This window comes from Corvus hawaiiensis, chromosome 2, assembly GCF_020740725.1.
Source record: "Corvus hawaiiensis isolate bCorHaw1 chromosome 2, bCorHaw1.pri.cur, whole genome shotgun sequence".
NCBI lineage: Eukaryota > Metazoa > Chordata > Aves > Passeriformes > Corvidae > Corvus > Corvus hawaiiensis.
Genome location: NC_063214.1, coordinates 53,961,253 through 53,980,735, shown reverse-complemented (window position 1 = coordinate 53,980,735; position 19,483 = coordinate 53,961,253). Strand labels below are relative to the sequence as shown.

Here is a 19,483-nt window from a genome sequence, read left to right as displayed (position 1 = left end):
TTTGTACTACTTTGATGGCACAGTGCTGCTAGGAGGTTTTCATGACTGGCTGCTTAGGAATGCTGCTTGTGTGAGGATGAAAGCCACTGATGGACAGGAAATCTGGCATGATTTGGTCCCAGTGTCCCAGTGTCACACACAATCTTGATTGTCTCCGAGTCAAGAATCTGCAGGGGTTTTGACAAGCTACTGTTGCCCCTTGTGTATCACATTTTTAACTGAGGGTTGTTGACTGCAACTGTGATCAAAAGGTCATAATTTCTGATTTCTCCACAGCTATTGATGACACCAATAGAGGGATTTTACCAGAATACATAATATTCATTATAATCCAGAAGTAAAATCAATCCTGTGTGGAACTCTAAGCTTCCCCTGTTGATGTGGCCCAGGTGATGGCTGTGGATCTCTGTGGACATTACTGGGTCATCAGACACCTGAAGCCACCATGCAAAGAATGGAGAATAGGAGTTTACTGTCTCATGCACTGATGGGCCTCAGGTCTGTGCCTTCCTCCTGTCCTCTCATGGCACCATTATGAGGAAATCAGCAAACCTGGAGCATCTCTGAATGCCAGCTGACTGCCACTTCATTCATTAATTGGACTGCTGAGGACCTGTTGGTATCTGGAGGGATGATCTAAATTGGTTTCATACTGGTACCTCTTACAAGGCCTCTCATAACTACTCTGTGATTTTGGTGTTGCAAAGACCTGGGCAGCTCTTGCGAGGTGACCTGGTGACACTGACCAATTACACACATCTCTCAAAGTTACTTCTAGGGTGTGATGTAAAGACAAGAAGTATCTGCAGATTTTGAAGTATCTGCAGATTTTGAGGAATAGAAGTGAATTTGGAGGATAAAGGAAATTGGTGACATTTTATTTATCTATGTGGAGTGAATAGCCATTATGTCCAACCTTGGATAAACATCTATTAAAGCTTCTGAAAAACAAACTAGACAAGGGGGAGCCGTCATGAAAAAATAGAGTGTATTTCTATAAAGAGTCTTATTTATCTGAGATGATAAAAGAAAAGCTGAGCAGAAAAGCTTAATACTTTATCAGTTTTATAGCAGACTAGCTTCCCATAAATTCAATGGAATTTCACCAACATTAAAAACACGGTGGAAATAAAAGACATTCTGAATTCAAAGAGAAAACAAGATCAAGGATTAGTTTTCTTATTTTGATAATAAAATAAATGCTGTGAGAACATGGAACATATGATTAGTTTAGAAAAATCAGCAAGGCTATTTATACAGAAATGCCAATGATGATAAATTCACTGCTCAGTAAATTTTTCAAAGGCTTAGAGAGTGATAATTTCTACTGTTAGCTCTTCACGTTAACAAGCACTATGCTATAGAATCTGCTATAAATGTTATCCGTACAATAAAGGAAGAACAAATACTTGGCTATGAAAGGACACTTGCTTTTCTGAAGTAGCATACTTCTACTGAGTTCTATCTGCCTTTTAGTTTATAATCTTTCTTGGTTTGTGTTTTAAAATATTGACAAACTTGCCATTCCACATAAACATTTAAACTTCCTTAGTAAGAAAATACCCTATACAAAAATTAATCCTTTCCTTTTTTTCACTGTAAAATCACTTTATAAACACTTTCAAAAGCTGCCAATCTAGCAATTTCCCCAGATGTCCTGTTATATCTCAGTAATTAAATTGTAGTCTCTGAGCTGTCTTTTTCATAGCTAAGTTTACAGGAAATGCATCTTCATCCTTGTCTAGCACAGTATAAAAATGCTCTGCTGGGAATACAGTTGTATTTATTGATTTTTCAGAATTTGTAATTCCTTTCAAAAGAAATTTAGTTAGCTCTTTTGAGCTTTCATGAACTGATGAAGGCAGAAAACAATAATGATTTGAAAAGATACTTCTGGGGAATTTTATGACCATATAAGATTTGGCACAGGATCTGCATTAGAAATGTGTTCTCCTTGGTACCCACATACTCTTTGCAATATCCATTTACAAATAATGGCATTGCTACTTCTTTATTTTATAAAATGTGTCTAACTACAAGGTCTCACAAACAATATTCTGTGTTTAAAGCAATGTATATATCACAAGTGCCAATGTGAAGTATCTTTGCAATCCCACATCAAAAAGCCAGAGCAGTAGAGAAGATAATCACCAGAATTGATCTCTTGGGAAGTAAGAGAACTACTGCCAGCATTCTGCTGGGAGATGGGCTTCTAGCTCCTTCATCTCCCTGTTTAAGGACTGACAGTGCAATCTTCCTGGATGACCTTGAATGTCAGAGCAGCAGGCATAGAAAGGCACCTATGGCTCTTCTGTTCTTGGCGACTGCTCACAAGAGCCTTGAGCTGCACATGGCTTTTTGCTTCCCAGCAGATGCCCCTTGCCCAGGCACAGTCTCCAGGCAGGCAGGGAAATATTCCACCAAGTCCATACCACTGGGAGTGCATAGCAAGCCTGGCACTGTAGTCCTCTGTCCTTGCAACCATGCCTTCCTAGGGACTCAGTGCCAAGGCTTTGTCCACAGCAGAGATCCCAAGGCACCCTCAGTGCCTGGCAGAGTCGTGAAAGGGGCAGCGTAGCCCACGGGCCACTCACAAGCTGCCACTGCTCTCCTCTGCCGCTATGGCAGCCAGGGCTGGCCTTACGGACCCACAACCCTACTTTTGCAGGGCAATCCAAGAAACCAGCCTTATGGGATGGAAGCTGCTCATATCATCTCAGCTGGGCTGAATTTACCCAAAGGTTTCAGGACTTGTTTTCCAGGAGCTTGACATATAGCTCCTGTTGGATGTGGGGGCCAAGTTAAAGCTTCTCATACTCTGGACTGGTATCTCAGCCAACTGAGTGTGGCAAGAGGGAAGGAGAAGGTAGTCTTCCTCTCCTGATGACATGATTTCGCAAGGAAACATTACTGAGAACCCCAAGTAGCAGATCTCCAAGAGGACATCCAGCTCACTGGATCAGAGATGTATCCTGACACCCGTGCTCATGTTTCCATGTCTGTTTGGATGTGTCATACAAAATCAACCAAGTACCACAAGAAAGACAAAAGCAGTTCCCCTGTAAGGATAACCGAGAGGCTTGTAGTTAAGTTAGGCTACCAACAAATTTAAAACTTTGATATAATTTTCTTGGAAAGCTTATTTATTCAAGTGAGTTTCTACTGGGATTTCCCAACAGAATTTTCTCCAATCTGGAGTACATCATGGCTTCTATTGGTATGCACCAATCCTTCCTGTTGGAGATGCTCCACTTCTGCATTAAGTGTCTATATAGTCAAATTTAATGGAAATCAAGAGTCACAATGCCTTTTTACCAAATATATGGCTTCCCACCCAAATAAAAACATGTTTCTGCAGCAGTGACCTCCTGAGGCATTTGGCTGAATATTCTTCATTTATGCAGCTGCATCCTTCCCCAAACACCTTAATCATGCAAAAAAATTCAGTGTCTGCTTTACATTAAAAAATGCATCCATAGCAGGTCTTAAACTGCTGTACATTCACTGCATTGTTCTTCTCTAATGCAGTGATTGCAGCACTTTTTCCAGTTTTGCTAGTGAAATCAGGAGGTCAAAATTTGTATCAGTATTGATTGGGACTTGTTTTTATCCAACTGTATGCTTTTCAATATGCGTTTCTCATATATAAAGACACGTGCTTTTCCAGCACCACATGTTAGAATCTAACATGGATTGCAACACAATTTGCAACATGATCTCCATTTATTGCTTTTTGTTGTTGCTACAGACCATCTTAAATTATTGTGAGATTGTTCAGAATGTTGCAGCTTTACAAAGTTGATTTTCTCTTAAAACACTGCAGCAGTTTTGTTCCACACTTCTTGTTTTCCATTTGATAATTCAAGGACTTGGACTGAATGAATTAAATATGAGTCATGTACATTATGAACTATTCCATGTATTGGGAACACAGATGTTTACTGCCATTAATTATTGAGATCATTTTGGAATGAACTTTGTTATAACCTCAGAACAAGCAAGCTGATGGAAAATATGAACCAATGTAAAGCTTTTCCATAACTCTGGAATATCTTTCTCTAGGAAAAGCTGCAGAAGTACTTTTCTTCCTTAAAACAACTTTAGGCTCAAAATTATCGGAAGAATAAACCAGAAAATGTTCTCCATCTATGATAAGAGCTAAACTGGGTTCATCTGTATTTCAAAAACCAGAATTCCAAATCACTTCTTGTCCTAGTGTGTTTATCAGAAAAGAGAGATGGTCTGAATAGCCTATTGTTAGTTACAAGCTTTGCTTCCTCAAGTCAATAAATGGTTGAGTTGTTATATCATGTAGTTTCAGTTCATGAATTGTGCATCTGTTCAAGCCTCAACAGACTGAGAGTGCTTGTTTACAGGCTGCAAACTTTTCCTAGTTCGCACTCTCACTTTTTGAAAAAGAAATTAAATGTAGCATCAGTCACTAAAGAAGAGAAATCAATGTGAGAGTTAGGCTAATTAGGGATATTTAGCAGTTGAGTTTGTCTCAAACCTGTGAATGGCAACAAACCCTGCAAGCAAAACTTCCCAAACTCACTGTTTCCTTTAACATAATAACTACTGAAGCAAACTCTCACCAGTGTATTAATTTGAATGGCACAACCAAGCAGATTTTGGGAGATTATCAGCACCTTTGATCTCTTGGTCCACATTTGCAAACCTCTTTGATGTCAGGTGGAAACCCATCATGAATAAAAGACAGCCTATTTTCTGAGCAACAGAGACTGATCTGGAAAAGGTCAGGCACAGAAAATGGATACATACATAAGCCAGAATCATACTAAAAAAAAAATCCCATCTTTCTCTAACTGGCTAAATGAACTTTTCTGAGGCTATTTGCTTTGCTTTGTTATGCTTTAGTGAAAGTGAAATACAATGCATAGAGAATTGTGGGTGTAGCATTTCACTTCCTGGCTTTGACATTTCTGGTGGGTTATTGCTGCTAAATATCTGTGAGCGTTCATGACCTTCAGAGCTCAAAGAGCTGCCACCAGGAGGTGGATACACACAGAGCCACAATTCGAGCAGCATGTCAGGTACCCATGGAAGCTGTGCTAGCTCTAACTTTAATTTCAACCCTGGTCCCTGGGCCTGTGACTGTCCCTTCTCAGGAGGATGGGGTGGTGCATGATTGTCCTGGGCAGCAGTGGTCAGGACTGTGGGCTTTGTGAGAAGGAGGAAGAGGCTGCTGCTGGACATCTGCCACTGGGGTGGTTTTGAGTTTCTGTATGCAGGCCCATATTAGGGAAATACCCCAAAACAAACAGTGGAAAAAATGTGAAGAGGGAACAGCACCATTATAGCAGATACCTAAAAAAATAATGACCTTCATTTTACTGTGTCTCTCTTCTTGCCCTAAACAAAGGAACATTTTCCATAGCTTGTGATTTGGGGCACAATAATTTCCAAGTGTTTTCATGTAAAGAATAAATTTCGCCAACTGATGTGAACACATTTATTCACAATGTTAAGAGCTGTTTGTTAAGGATATTCTATTTTTAATCACATTTCTGGATATGTCTGTTATGGATGTGCTATTTTTAATCACATTTCTGGTCACGTTCTTCTGGAAGCCAGTACCTTAATTCTGAAAGGGAAAAAAACGTCTGTCCTAAGGTCAGATGACAGATGCAAACGGGACATTCTTTCCCTCCTTCAGCTGCTTATAACACTCACTGTGGGTCTGCAGAGTGACGAGTCCTCTTGGTCCTTTCCAGCCACAGTGCCGAGATACTGTCATACAAGGTTTGGATCTCACTGTAGCCCCAGTTCCTGTATTGCTGGTTGCAATGCTGATCCATGATTAGAACCTTTCTCATTTACAGAGAGTACTGCTGTGCTGTCTAGTGTCTAAAAACATCCTGGTAATGATTTCAGACTGATGAGGGCATTTTCAGTATAGCAGAAGGAATACTTGGTAAGATTGCTGTGATGTAGGGTGCTTCATTTAGGGTCTCTTAATCTTAAAAGGGGTGTCCTTCAAAAGCAGTTCCTTGTTTTTTAAATAGTAATAACTCAAAGTTTCAGATTATTCCTTTGATCACAAAATTTCATGCATATTGATGCTCTATAAGACCTCCAGAACTATCTCAGGGAATGAAAGGACAGTCTTGTCTTTATTCATTTCCGGAAAAGTGGACGCCAGGATCTGGATTTGTACTCACGTATGTTAGGATGAAAAACCACCAAAGCCCAGATACACAGGGACCCCAGCATGATGACATCCAACCTGACTGTCCAGTGCTACCTCAAAGGCAGAAATTTGCAGTTCTGAGTTATTCACCTTAGTTGTCTTATACAGCTGAGGAAAAGAGTTAGGCACCAGGCTATGGAATGTACAACAGCCAGTGTGCCAAGCAAAGGGATGCAGAGAAAATGCTGAAACAAGAGATGAGTCTGAAGTTCCTTCTCCCTGTCCCAGGGACTCTGACAGTTGCGTGAGGTGGTTTATAGCTCTGAAAACCTGCAGCCACTTCAGTTGCTGATTGTGTATGAATGACTCTGTTAAAAGAAGATGCCTAGCAGTAATGGCAGTGTTCCTCACCTTACACTTAGTGCAGGTGTTGGACACCATTCCTTAGGGGTGTTCATTCGGGTGACTTTGGAATAGCAGCAAGTGCATGAACTCCTGCTTTGTGCTGATCTCAGTGGTGTTGGCACGGGCTGGGTGTTGTGTAACCATCCCTGATAAACAAAGGATTCTAGGCAGCCCACCAACTAGTTAGAGAATGCCTAAACACACCGTGAAACAAAATATCTGCTGAGACACTCATCTCATCCAAGATAAGAAGACCTCTGGGAATGCACATTAGAAGTACTTTAGGTGCCTAAATAACTTTACTGATGACAGTTTAGGTGCCTTTCAGGTATGCTTGCCACAGGCAGAATTGTTGTGACTCACTCCCTTGAATGCAGGCATCTAAATTCTGCTTGAGCTATGCCATAGGCACCTAAAGGCTTTTGGAATCTTTTCCCAACTATCCGAATTTATAAAAATATCTTGTTTCAATAACGTGGCAAGGATTCAAATGGTTTTTCATTTTACTATGTAAATGAGTAGGAGGTGATGTTTTAGATTTTCTAGATTCCTTCATTTTCTTAACATAATTACCAGAATAGGACTTAAATTAATCGAGAAATTCCAAAGTACTTTTCATTGATTTGACCACAGCTATATGTAAAAAGAAAAAAAAAAATTCTGAGCAGTATTTCAGGACTTCTTAAGTTGCTTTGCCAGCTTTTCTTTTGAAAACATGATTCTGAGACCAGATTTTTGTTGTCCCAGAATATTGTTTCAGATAACATCTAGGCACTGTTTTGCATTTTATATATGACCTTTACACCTTATTTGCCAGACAAGCCCCCTCAGCTTGTACAAACTTTTTTAAAATTCCATACAGCAATGGGAATTTAGCTATAACATGAAAGGCATCTCTGAGTGAATGTGCTGATTTATAAAAGTTGGAAAATAGTTTTCTTTTTTGTCTGAAGTGGAGTCTTTTCATTAAGAGCTGGAACTGTAACTTGGGGCTGGCCATTTTAATGGTCCTACTGAAGACAGAGAAAAAGACAAAGGCTGATCAGCTATGCAGAGCAAGTCTGTGCTGTCCAACCAGTGTTAGCACTACAAAACCCAGAAAAATAAATCTGTTGCCACAGCCTAAGATTTTGCCTGGTTTACAGCAGTCCAATTCAATAAATCTTACATCCTGTTGTGCTGTATGGGCACTAGGTTGGTGGCTGTAGCTGCAGCCAGGTGATTTATTACTACTACTGACACATCCTTTTGGATGGATGTATAACATTACTTGCACTGGAAGTTGTTCTTCTTCCAGACATGCACACCAGGAAACGTTAGCAGTACTACATCTTCCCCCAGATCAAGCATTAGTGGTAAGTTGTTCCACATTTGTCTCTGTGGTCTTCCACATTGCTAAGGCAGTAAGCAGTGAAGAGGGAGTGCATCCAGATTTGCATGGTGATGGCTGTCCCAGGGACAGGGGACTCCTGGGGATGGCAGGAGCCCACTGCTGCCATCCTCCTCCTCCAGCTGGCATGCTGGCATCCAGGTATCACAAGGTGGTGCTCTTGTACTTGGCGCAAATTATTATTATCAAGTGGCCAACACTTGAGGTGTCCGAGGCTCTCTCTCAACCTTCTCCTACATAGGACAAGCTGAGCTAAGCAGCAGTGTTGGTGGCTGCGTGCCTGCTATCCCAGAAGAGATTCCTGGTGAGAACAGCATCTCCAATGATGTGCTTCCATGTGTAAGAAAAGCTTAAATGCTGCACGCTCACAGGATCAGAATGCATTGCGATACCATGAGATCTCTTCTTGGTGCCTCATCAAAAGACATTCTCTTGAGCAGACGTCATAAAATCTGGGCTTAATGCTTCCTTCATGTTTGTAACTCTCCAGTGGGAAGAGAAGTAGACTCAGAAGACCTTTACTATGGACTAAGGATCTAGCTATCTCTTGCCATCATCTTTCAAAGCTGAGCTCATCACTCCTCGCCTAAATGAAATACTTCAGCCTTGTCACATACTGGTGTGGTACATCCCGTTTAAAACATAGTGTTCATCTTTTTTACCCAAGCTGGAGTCTGTATTTTACTTCCTGCATTTCTCACTTATCCATTGTCTTTTCTTGAAGGGCTTTTTGGCTGTAAGGATGACACATTAAAGAATTTGTGATATTTTAAAAGTCCTTTGCTACTGTATATCTAATACCAGGACTCTAGAAACCATACAAAGGTAATATCTCAGAGAGCAGGAGAAGGATTGTACGTGGACAGTGGCTCTGGGACTGTGTTTAAAGATGATGAAACATCTTTTTCTACAATTCTAGCAGACAGGTCTTATTATAAAAAGTCTGCAGGAGGCTGTTGCAGGAGACTGGAGGATGCAGCAATCTTGTAGTTAACAAGAGCAATTGGATTACAGAGTAGGCTGCGGTGATTGCTGCTCATTGTGTACCTGAGTGAGAACTGAACGTCTCTCACTCCTCGTTTCTCTGAGCTCCCTCTCTTTGTACATCCTTCTTATGACAAGTAATAGGCTGTGTCTGACAGGTGTTATTTTGTTCAAGAGATAACACATTGCTGAGAGCTCTAAACTGTACTGTAATAAGGCCACTGGTCTACAGTTTTAAGCAACATACTGGAATACAGAAACCCCGTGCTTGTTACTTCTGGTTTTCTTTGAAATTTTTTTCTCCTTTTAGTGTTTAGTGATCCTCTTAGGGCTCTGTATTTTATAACAAATTCTGTGTGCCCAAATTTTAGCTATTTCTTGACTATTTCAGTACTTGCTGAAGTGAGGCATGTGGTGAAATGCTGTTGTCATCACTGCATGCACCAGTAATTCATGGGCATGCAAATAAAAATAGTACTAACTTGTACAAGTTTTGTACAAAATCTTCTACAGTTAAAATTTGCTGCAGAAACCATTGCTGACAACTTTGCTGCAAAGAAATACAGAGACTTTGAGCTTGCTGCAGCATTCTGGAAAATAGAATGGGATATGTTGAGAACAAAGCAGCTTTTCTCTCAAGCCATAGAATTTCTTATTCTTATGACCACCACAGTCTGATTTTAACACCAATGTGACAGCATTCTCCATCTTCTCTTGAAATGTTTTCTCTAGCTAAAGGAAAAAATTGCTTGTATTTTCTGTGATCTTATTCTGTGAGGACTCTGGAAAGAGCTGTGAACAATTTGTTCCCTACTTGCTAGGATAGACAATGTTAATGACAAGGCCAATTCTATTTTACAATCTATTGGATTCCATAAATGTGACTATATTGACTAAAGCAGCCTGCAGTAATAATATTGAAAATGGAGTTGAAACAAAATTTGAGTGTATATTGGCAATGAAGTTGTTCAATGTGATTGTAAAGTTCAAGTAATGTATCAGGAGTTTTAATGCATCCTGTCACCCTTCAGGATAGGGTTATAATTAATAAAAAAAGTCTACAGCATTCAAGCATATAAACATGCACATGAACACTCAAATGACCTGAGTGTACCTTCAGCAGATTTGCAGATGGTACCAAGCTGAGTGATGGGATGCCATCCAGAGGAACCTGGATAAGCTGGAGAAATGGGCTCATGGGAACCTCGTGAGGCTCAAGAAGACCAAATGCTGGTGCTGCACCTGGGTTGGGGCAACCTCCCGTATCAATACATGCTGGGGGATGAACAGATCCAGAGCAGCCCTGCCAAGAAGGGCTTGGGGGTGCTGAGGGATGAGGGGCCGGATGTGAGCCAGCAAAGTGTGAGATTTCAGCCCAGAATACCAATCATGTCCTGGGCTGCACCAAAAGAAACGTGGCCAGCAGGATGGGGGAGGGGATTCTGCCCCTCTACTCCACTTTGGAGTGCTGCATCCACCTCTGGGGTCCCCTGCACAGGAAGGACTGACCAGCTGGAGCAAGTCCAGAGGAGGCCACCAAGATAATTAGAGAAGTGGAGCACCTCTCCTATGAGGAAAGGCTGAGAGAATTGGGATTGTTCAGCCTGGAAAAGAGAGGGCTTTGGAGTGACCTAATTGTGACCTTCTAGCATCTGAAGGGAGCTTACCAGAGAGCTTACATCTTACAGGATGAGGCAGAAAGGCTTCAAACTGAAAGAGAGTAGGTTTAGATTAAATGTTAGGAAGAAATTCTTCACTGTGAGGGTGGTGAGGCACTGGAACAGGTTGCCCAGAGAAATTGTGGATGCAGTGTTCAAGGCCAGGATGGATGGGGCTTTGAGCAACCTGGTCTAGTGACTCTGCCCATGGCAGGGAGGGTGGAGCTAGATGATCTTTAAGGCCCCTTCCAACCCAAGCCATTCAATGGTTCTATGATGCCATGATTCCATGATTCTGTGATTCTGTGATTCTATGACTTTGATTGTCCCTAAATGTTTAATATCAATGAGATCTACCTCAGGATCCCTCATTCGCTTCTCTATGTACTTACTTCTGTTTCTCTTCTTGAATGCAAATCCTTCAAATTCCTGGAAACATTCAAGGCCAGGCTGGATCAATCTCTGAGTGACCTGATGTAGTTGAAGATGTCCCTGCTCATTGTAGGGTGGTTGGACTAGATGACCTTTAAAGGTCGCTTCCAACTATTCTATATTTCTAAGATAAAATAGCTCACTTTTGTCAGTGTTACAGAGGCACGAAGCCTCCATAATTCTAGTTGAAGTTTGTGGTTAGCATTACAGGTTCAATACTGAAAATTGTCTCTGAAATGACTAACAGAAAACTTCACAATCAGCTAGTTGGAGGTGAAATAAAAAAGCCGGTACTCAACTCCTGTGTTTCAGTTCAACATGATCTTGAGAACCTTGAGAGCCTTGAGAGTCCATTCCACTTTCCCTTTAGCAAGGAAAAGGGCAAAGCCCTGTGTGTGTGGCAGAATAACCCCTGCACCAGAATGGGGTGGAAACAGCTGGCTGAGTCACAGGCTGGCGCCAGTGAAAGGAACCTAAGGACCCAGGTGTCGGGTTGAATATGAACCAACCTGAGTTTCTATTACAGAAGAAGGCTGCTTCCTCAGCTCCACTGCAAGGACCAAAGCCAGCATAGCAAGGACTGTTACTATCCCTTCTGCTTGGCACTGGCCCATCTAGAAAAATGTCCAGTTTTGGGCCTAAAGCCCATTACCTGAAGGAGATGCTGAGGTGTCTAGGATGAAAAGAACACCAGGAGGTGATGAAATAGCAGCTCAAAACTATGCCAATGGGTATTACAAAGACTACAGAATCAAGAATTTCTTGGAAGTGGGAGATGCCCAGATGCAGAAGAGACAATGGCCACAGATTGTTTTCTGAGAGGTTCAGGACAGAGTTTGGGAAACAGTTTGAGAGCCCTGTGAGAGTGGTGGTAGAATCTACATCCTTGGAATGGGTTCTGAAAACTCAATTAGAAAATGCGTGGCTGACCTGACCAAGTGCTGGCAATAGAGCTGCAGGGTGAACCCCAGAGGTCCTTCCCAACAAACGTTTCTGTGAGCTTATGATATGTTTCTGAGAATGCTCCTCTGGCAAAAAAATTATTATTCCTGCAGGAGTCACGTGGGGTGTTGGGACAGTACATTTTCCATGCATAATGCAAGCACACACAAGCCTGAAATGTGCCATTGCCAAGATGTGTCCACTTGCCAAAAAGAGAAGAGCATGCCACGATTTTGTGCCAAAAGCAGAAAGCCATACAATCTTGGCAAGCATAGTGCATGAACCTATGGCTGGCATGCTCCTAAAGCATCCGCTTTCCCTCCTTTTGCTTGGATCAAAGGCAGAATTAGTTCAGCTCTGCCCAGAGCATGGCGAGGACACGTGTTTCTCACAATATGTGCACTGGTGGTGAGACTGTGCCTGATCTGGCACATTCAGTGTTTCTAATATACTTGTAGAGCAAGATCTTAATGTTACAGACAGATTCAAGAATTCCGAAATCTGTTTGATTCTGACAGGATTAAAAGTCCAGCTCTAAGAACAAAGATATGTGGCTGGGGGCTTTGCTTTTCAGAGAGCACACAGGCTGCAACCCAGGACTCAGTGATGAAACTCCAGACCACAGCTCTGCTCTTGCTCTGAGTTCAAGAAACCTGAGCACCAAGCCAGAAGTCTGTCCCTGGGAAGGTCTGGTTGGGAGATTGAAGGGCTGGAGCTGTTCTGTTGTGCTGGAACTGGTGTGTGGGGACATGACAGGGAACTGTCTCACTTGCTGTGACACATTTGCTTTAGGGCAGAGTTGATCAGGGAGGAGATGAATGGAAACACAACTTCATAAACCAAATTGGTTGAAGTGATTTTTTAAAATCCAGTTAATTTCCAGAATGTTTGTGCTCGATAAAGAAGCTGGTGCTCTAAGAAGCAGGAACACTACATTGAATGGGATAATGAATAATAGTATATCATAGCATATAAAGAATGATGGTGTGAGCCCTCCAGAGGTGCTGAAGGACTGCTGCAGTATGTACCCCACACAGGTTGGGGCCCTGTTTTGGTAGATCCCATGCAGTCATTTTATCTCGCCTCCGCTTTAAGTGCAACAATTGTGATTAGACTAGGAAGAAACAGGGTATCCTTCTCTTCCATATCCTCTCCCACTTCCATTTCTGAGAGCTGTACCTGGTGCAAAAATTGTCTGAGAACAAAAGGGCTGTCCTTCTTGCGCATAGTTGCACATGATGATCTCTCTGACATTATATGAATTCTTATTGCTATAGCCACCAGTCTCAAATAAGCCAGACTCTATATAGCTGCTTTTGTGAATCAGAAAAGCACAACCATCAAAAACAGTGCAGAAAATAAACACACAAGTGTTGCTGCTGGCAGTTTTATAATTAAAGAAAGATCTTATCACCAGCAATGGAGCGTCTGTCACGATGGAGGGAAGTTGTTTCAATTTTGTATTTCTTTGCAGGGTTCATTGAGAGTTTTCAATACTTCAGTATTCCTCTTTAAAACTTTTGCCAGTGCCTTGCAAAATTGGTCAAAGCTGATGATGTCAACATCTGTAGGCCAATATTTCTGTATGGGGAATGTGGAAGGCTTTTTGATATAAATCTGTGAAGTACTTTGTGAAGCTGGTGTTCAGAAACAGGGTAGCCCTCTAGCCAGCTAACAGGGTGGGGGTGGAGAAACAGGGACCTTTAGAAGGTAGAGTTTTCTGCTTGCATTTAGAAGGCAACTCTTGCTCTTTGAGGGGCACAGTTACCTCAGAGCGGGACAGATGTAAGTTGCACATAGTTTCCCTCCCCCCGGAGTGTGTAGCCCTTGTTCTGAAACTGTGCACAGGGAAACCTCTGAATAGCTTTTTCTAACATTCACTTGAGAAAAGGAGATATGCATAATTTGGCAGGATTTTATTTTTATACTCTAAATATTGATTTGTTCCTGCTTACTTCTTGCATATCTTTTCCTTTGGGCCCACACACTATAATGCATCTTCACCTCCAGCTTCCATGGGATATTCCAGTCACGTTCAGTCCCTCCATCACCTCCACTGTTCCTTCCTTCCCACTATAACCTCTGGAGTGCAGCCAGTTTAAGTTCACACTCTATAATTGACTGGAGACAGTGTCAGTGAAAGGGGTTAGAAAATAATTGGTTTATTTCTGAGAAATGGAAACTGAAAAATGTATGGGTAGCAGGGGAGAAGTGTGTTCTGACAAGTACATTTCATTAGACTAATTAATACATCTTATAAGCATTCAAACCCTTTCCCACTAAAATGCCCTTAACTTCTATATCAGGACAATAAACCTCAGCTGTCTGAGTTATCTAAGTTTTATAGAAATTGAATTCCAACTGTGCAGTGTTTGCCAATGCAGTGATAATGTCCAAAGCTTCCTCTTGTTAAGTCTCCCATGCTTTGTCATTGAATGAGCTGCATCAGGGGACTTCCAGGCCTTCTTGTGTGACCTAATCAGTGTCCAGCCTGAGTGATGGGATGATGGCAGGAGCCAGCATTCCTGCAAGATGAGGTGATGTTGTCACCAAGTGGAATCTCAAACTGAATTGCTGTGAAGCAAAGTACTTCATGTCACTCCAGCAAATTCAGAAGAAAAGTTTTTTTGTATTTTGACCATGTCAGAACACTTCATTTCAATATAATTTAGTAAGAAACCTAGTGTAGACATCTTCCCTGAGAATATTAAAAAAAAAAAAGATCGGCGTCTTTTGACACAAATAATGAAAATTTCAAGTCCTGTAATTCTGACTAGCAATGACAACAAACAGAATAATGTCAAATTATTCCACTGGATAAAATTTTTTTCATTCTCAGCTGTGCTTTTGGGGAATTGGGTGGGATGACATGTTTCTATACTAACTTCTTGTAGTATCTGTGCACCCTGAGACTATTGGTGTAAATTTAAAACAGACCTTTCTATCCCAAAGTAAAATTGGCATGTAGCCTTTTGATTCAGTTAACAGATGGTGTATGGTATTTATGAGAACAGTTGTTAAATGCTTTGTAGTGTGACTCACCACACTGATAGTTGCATATTAACGAAAAGTGGACGGTTCTATCGCAGTTACAAGTGCTCTATTGTTGAGGGGAGCTGGTTGAGCTGATTCATATAAACAGTTTTCCTCAGAAGTTCAGTCTAGAATATTTGGATTCATCCTCAAAATTCTGGTTTTATGCAGCTGAAATCTGCTAACTTTACAGGAAAAAAAACCCCACTTTTAAACCAAAACTTTGACCTTAGTTTCTGGGAGGTAAATGAAGTCCAGCAGTTAATTATATTTAATTTTTTAAATTAATTTCTGACCTGGGTGATACTTCTAGCTACTAACTGAAACTATCTAGGGAAAATTGAAACATATTTGTGATGCTGATATCACTATATGACATATTAGCTGTTAAACAGACCAGCTGGAAGGCATTCTTGCCTTTTCTTGGTATAAGTTATGAAGAATTTTAGATAGGAATTTGTTTTTCCCCATTTTCACACTCTTAAGAAATAGTTCTAGAGCAACATGATAGGATTGAATTCAATTCAAGTATTGTTTAAAAATCCTTGCTATGAGATTTTCTGTTAAAGCACTCTGCCTATCAATTTTTTCAAGAGCTGGAGAAAACACTGACAGCATGCCACACATTTCACAAAATTAAAAGGACCATAAAACAGGCCTAAACCACAAGACCATTAAAACTATTGCAAAGACAAGCAGATATCGTTGTTAAACTCTTATTTTGCTGCCTTTATCTTGTTGGTTTTTAGGTTGGTTTTGTTTGCTTTTGTGTGGTAAATCAGCCTTAATGGAAACACTGCAGCTGAAGTGATATCTGTAGCCCTGCTACAGCTTGCTGTAGCTCATGTGAATAAAAATAGGCCCAAATATACCTAAACTAAAATAACAGACCTTGTTCTCTCTGCCTGCTGCATTGCAGACAGAGTCCACAGGGAATAGCCCCTGGTGGAGAGAGTTATACAAAAGGTGCATGATTTAACTTTTTTTCCAGAATCCGTAAGGAGTCAAACTCCTTAAAGTACCCAAACTACACCAGATGGAGGGCAGCTCTGAAGTGTCCTCTGGTTCTTCATCATCTATGAAGAATTTTGCTTGTCTAAAGTTACAGTCTGGATTTAGGGGCATCCAAGAAAGGAGAGTGGTTGGAAAACAGCAGTCTGGTGCAATGCCAGAGGCTCACGACAGATCCAGGAGAATTTTACCATTCCCCTGCTGCTCCCATGAATAATCAAACCGTATTTAAACTCTCTGGGAATTATTTTTTGATTCTTCAGCTCCCACTAAGTCTTAGTAAGCATAGTGAGATTCCAGGGGGATCCTTAGCAGAGTAAAGTACAATTTTTGCCGTAGGCAACCACGCAGCGTCTGGTGGCAAAGGTTGGAGAGACACCTCGTATTCACAGGATATTGCAACACATTTCTCTTTATTCAGATGCCTGTTTGCACTTTGGCCTTGGGGTAAATGCAGGGGAGATATAGAGACAGAGACAGGTACTGGCCTTCTCAGGTGACCACTGACCCAGCAGCCACCTGTGACTGCTGAAGCTGAAGCTCCTCCTGGGCTCTGCATTTTGGCTGCAGAAGACTCCACTTCTCTGGCTGTGGTGCAATTTGGATTTCCAGGTACTGCTGAAGGTCTCCTCTTGAGACTGCAATCACACAACTGTTTGCACACAAACGTACCTGCATGTCCAGAGCACTTCATGCAGGTCAATGAATTTACCCAGGACAGTGAATTATGTATTAGTCTGTTTGACAAAAGAGGATGCAAAGGTTTGCAGCATAAAACTCTAGTGATGCAAACAAATGTGACAAATAAGAGGGAACAAGTATGAAGTTTAGAGTTGGCCATCTCAAATGCAAGTTTGCCTGAAACTCTCCTTAATAGGCATTTAATTTCATCCAGCTACTGCTCTTCTTAAAAGAAAAGAGAATTAAACTTCCCTATGCTGTCTTTTAAAAGCAAACAAAGTTTGCAAACTCTACAAAGGAAAGAGCAGCAAAAAATAGGGAGTCTGAAGGAGCTGATTAATGAGGAAAAATATACATAGACCTTGGTGAAGTGGTCGCTCACAGGCAATGTGATAAACCTACAAATATTTGCAGTCTGTAAATACTGAGTGTAGAAATTTAGTAGGACACAGGCATAATGAGGACTAAAAGGAGAAGGGAAAAAAATACATGCTGGGAGTCAAAGAAAAAGACTGGTCACTGAGATGCAATAAAGCTGGGGATTAATAGATGGCATGCCTATCTTGCAGGGAAGAAAGCGTTGGTAAGTAAATAGGCTGAGAGAGATGTCAGGACTGTCCATCTCGCACTGCTGTGGTAAGGTGACTTGTTAAATCCCAGCCATTTATGTGTGTACGTGCTTAGCTTTCAAAACCTGGCTCGGCTGCATTTTAAACACCACCTATCAGGCTGAGTTTCCCAGGCCCAATGAAAATTTGGGCCACCTGTGCCACCCCTCTGCAGCCACAGCAGGTACCCACAGGCAGAGGGCTCAGGCAACTCTCCCATTGGCCAGTGCAGATTCACGGTCCCACTTGTCACTGCCATGTGGACATGGGTCTGGACAAGGCAAAACTGTCTCTTTGGGAGCTTTGACCTTGTGTAAGATCAAAAAATGAAAATTGAAGCCAGACCCTTTGAAAGCTTTTGGGAAACCAGTGAGGATATTGGGGTAACAGAGCCAGCAACCTCTGACCAGGTCTCTGCCCTGGCTGTACAGGAGGATTTCTGTTCAGGCTCCCCTGCATCACCCCAGCAAGGTCTCAGACACAGTGGAAATACCCGTTTTACAAGGCTTAACATTTTTTCCTCCTCCTCTCCCTCCGAAGTGCTGCCAGACGGCACATCTTCTTCAGCAGCGAAAGAGGGGGAAGGTTTGTTCCAGCCCCAAGTAGAGCCAGGCAGGCTGACCCAGCTCCACCCCTCTGCCCAGCCCTGGGTGCGGAACCAGGATCCGGCAAAACCGCCGGCCAGCCTTGCCCCAGCTGCTCCCAGCTCGGAAACCTCTGAACAAAATGTTCCCGGCTGGGAACTGGAAACAAGCTTGCTTCTTGTTGCAGATTTGCAAAAGACCTTAGGCACGCCAAAGTCGGTCCCTCTCGCTCCTCCCCGCCCCACCGGCGGCCGATGAAAGAAAGCACTTCCACTAAGGTTCTTGGCTCTTGCTAACGGAGAGTTATTTCCTGCTTGGGGTGTGCTGGCCTTAGCCTCTGGAAATGGGAAATTCCACCCTGAATCCGGCAGGAACTTATTTCACTGACCGAAGTCCGTCCTGTCTCAGTGACATTCTGTGGGAATTTTTCCTCGGAGAAATCAGTGGCTTCTGAGGGTGGAAAATGGAGCTTTGTCTAGGTTTTTAATCAGCCTGGTTAATCCACCACTGGAAAACATTGTAAAATGACCCTTTAGTGAATTACTAATCTGCTAAGGTAGAATTTAGAAGCAAAATTAATTTAATTAAACCAGCAAGTTATTCACAGACTAGAGACAGCAGTTTTTATTACAGTCAGTCCACTCTAAGCTGCGCTCTGAATGCAAAAGTCAGGCTATCTGATAAAGTAAAGCTGCTACTCTGAGTTAATAAAGCCAGCACTGAGGTTATGAGAGGTGCAAGGGGGGAAGGCCCTTCGGTCTCTCCCTTCAGCTGGAAAAGACACGGCTTTTGCACTGTGTGTTTGCTGGTTTCCCTTCCCAGCATGTTGTGACTTGCCCTTCCAGCAGTGAAAACAGATCTACAGATGTTGGTTCATCAGGCTTACCTATGTATGGCCTGCGTTTTGGCTTTGAGCACTGCGTTCCTGCTGCGCTCCCAGCCCGCATTGGCAGACACGCGCTCCTCTCACCCCGGCTCTGTGCGAGGGCGGAGCACGCAGGGAGCAGGGAAGCTGCGGGTCTGTGTCCCTAAATACGATTTCTAAGCGGTTCGCGTTGAAGTATCACCAAGTTAAGCAGATGCAAGAAGAAAATGACCTCTCAGACTGACAGACACAGAGCAAGGCTGCGTGTGGGGAGCTTGCACAGCACAGCCGGGCGGCTGTGGCAGAGGCAGGAGGAGCAGGGAGCCTGTGGGCAGACAGCCCTAGAGCATCAGGTAAGGGAGAAAATCCCAGGTGAGGCTGACCCAAAGAGTTAGGAGCACTGCCAGCCCCTCCCCGATATGAGGGGCTTTTAATGCCCAGGACTTTTCCACACGCATGGTTTTCCAGGGACGAGGTTTGGAATATAAAGCCATAAATGGGGTTAGAATAGCAACTAAGAGAAAAAGTGAAGAAGCATTTACTATAATGGCAAATGAGATTATTTTTATTAAAACATTAAAGAATAACGCCAGAAGGAGCAAGGCACAACGCCTGGCCTCAGGCTCTGGTGTGCCTATGGCTGGTGGAGCAGCAGCAGCGGCACTGAGGTGCTCTGTGAAAGCCTCCCGCGGCTGGGCTGGGCACCCCGGGGGCCGTGGCACCTCCGGCCCCGTGTTTC

General features: G+C 42.5%; 1 protein-coding gene across 2 annotated transcripts in view; it reads left to right on the top strand.

Annotated features, from left to right (window-relative positions):
* The window catches only part of STARD13 (StAR related lipid transfer domain containing 13), a 329,767-nt gene that overhangs the window by 15,422 nt on the left and 294,862 nt on the right, over positions 1–19,483 (top strand). The window contains exon 1 of one of the 2 annotated variants that reach the window (XM_048295060.1): positions 18,942–19,097. The exons of the other annotated variant lie outside the window; for it this stretch is intronic. The gene's annotated coding sequence lies outside the window, so the exon portion shown is untranslated. Of the gene's footprint in view, positions 1–18,941; positions 19,098–19,483 lie in introns of those variants that run through there. 2 annotated transcript variants of the gene reach the window in all.